Here is a 1952-nt window from a genome sequence, read left to right as displayed (position 1 = left end):
TTTAGGGCCTTGACATTTTGTGAAGAACCATATGGATCACAATCCATTACCACCCTTAGCCGTGTCGGATCGGACCGGCACGGTCCAGCAGCACCATCTAATTTTTTTTTCGAGCCAGCACAACACGAAATATTTTTAGACGGTTGTGCCGTGTCTAGACACTTAGAGTACGTTTGGTTGCAATAACATGACGGGATGGGATGGGACGATCCCTCAAATTAGGTTGTTTGGTTCTAGATCAAGGGTTGAGATGGAACTATTCCAGTGTTGTCCCCTGTTGTCACTCAAAATTGGAGTGACGAGAGAGAACGCTAGGGGACGTCCCTGTCCTAGCTGACCCGCAACCAAACGCACCATTAAAGTTAGATCCGGTCTGACCTTAAACCACGGTGAGCCGATGGTCGTGTTGTGCTGGTCTAAGCACAAGTTAGGTCTGGTCTGACTTTAAACCACGGTGAGCCGATGATCGTGTTGTGCTGGTCTAAGCACGGTATAGACAAAAAAACTTATTTATCTAAAAAACACATCTTTAACTTATTCATAACTTTGCTATAAATTAAAAAATCATACGAGAAAGAGAAAACAATGTTTTCTATAACTTTTGTGAAGAGATAAAAAATATTAGAACATGCAATAACCATTTAAACAATATTTTTCTAATTTGTGTCACACTTTTTTATGCTTGTACCGATCTAAGCATGTCCATCTAGTCGTGCCATATTGTGGTCTACACAATACACACTTCCCTTGGTATTCCCTAATATATGATCTATGATGTTAGATAAATTTTACCTTGTGGATGCTGGTTATGCTGTCAGGCCTGAGTTTTTACCCCCTTATCGTGCCACACGGTACCACTTGAGTGAATATGGGGGGAGGAATCCACAGAACCCAAAAGAGCTCTTCAACCTTAGACATTCATCACTAAGGGTGACAATAGAGAGGGCCTTTGGTGCTTTGAAGAACAGATTCAAAATATTATACAACAAACCTTTCCATCCATACAAGACACAAGTAAAGCTAGTTCTAGCCTGTTGTATCCTCCACAACTGGATTCTTCGTCATGGGAATGATGAACATATTCCACTAGAAGACACATGGGCTGCAAATCAAGTTCATGAGGGAGCTCCCCTTGACCTTTTCATGGACAATGCTGTCTGGTCTGCTACCAGGGACAATTGGGCTCAACAGATGTGGCAAAATAGGGGATAGTGGTCATTATGTACTGTGCTAAGTTGCTCATAGATCTGTAAGATCTAGTTCCATGCTGAGAACATTGTCTATTAGCAATGATGAACATTGCCAATTTCTTTGTGTGATGTGCCTAGTTGCTAATGATGACATTACTTACATCCTGATACCATTGTCGACTAGCAATGATGATTATTACTACTTCTACTTCTACTTTCCTATGCTGACATTACTACTATTTCTACTTCTACTTTCCTATGCTGAGAATATCCATATGTCTTCCCCCTAATCTTTTACTTGTTCCAGCTATGGTTGACATGGTGTCTAGGGTTGCTAGCCAGGGGGCTAGGCCTGCTCTTAGGTGGAGTGCCGCAATGTCTGGGTTTGTTCTACGCCGTTTTGTTGACTTGATAGGTATTGGGGTTAAGACTGACAAGGGTTTTAAGGAAATCCACCTTAACTCTGTTGCTAAAAATGTCTCCGATTTCTGTGGCCAAGAAGTAACAGGCCAACAAGTGTACAATCACCTTCGTAAGTGGAGGTCTAGGTGGGTCAAAGTTTGCAAAGTAAAGGACATTAGTGGCGCTCTTTGGGATGAGGATACCTTTGTCATAAGCTTAGAAGAGGGTCATTATGCTGCTTACATCAAGGTTAGGACCAACACCTTCCATTTCTCTAATTTGGTCTAACTTAAAATTGCTAACTTGAGTTGCTAACTCAATAGGATCACCCAAAAGATGCTAATTACCTCAATAGGCCCA

This window comes from Zea mays, chromosome 2 (genome assembly GCF_902167145.1).
Source record: "Zea mays cultivar B73 chromosome 2, Zm-B73-REFERENCE-NAM-5.0, whole genome shotgun sequence".
NCBI classification, from domain to species: Eukaryota; Viridiplantae; Streptophyta; class Magnoliopsida; order Poales; family Poaceae; genus Zea; species Zea mays.
Note: the sequence above shows the minus strand (reverse complement) of the source record.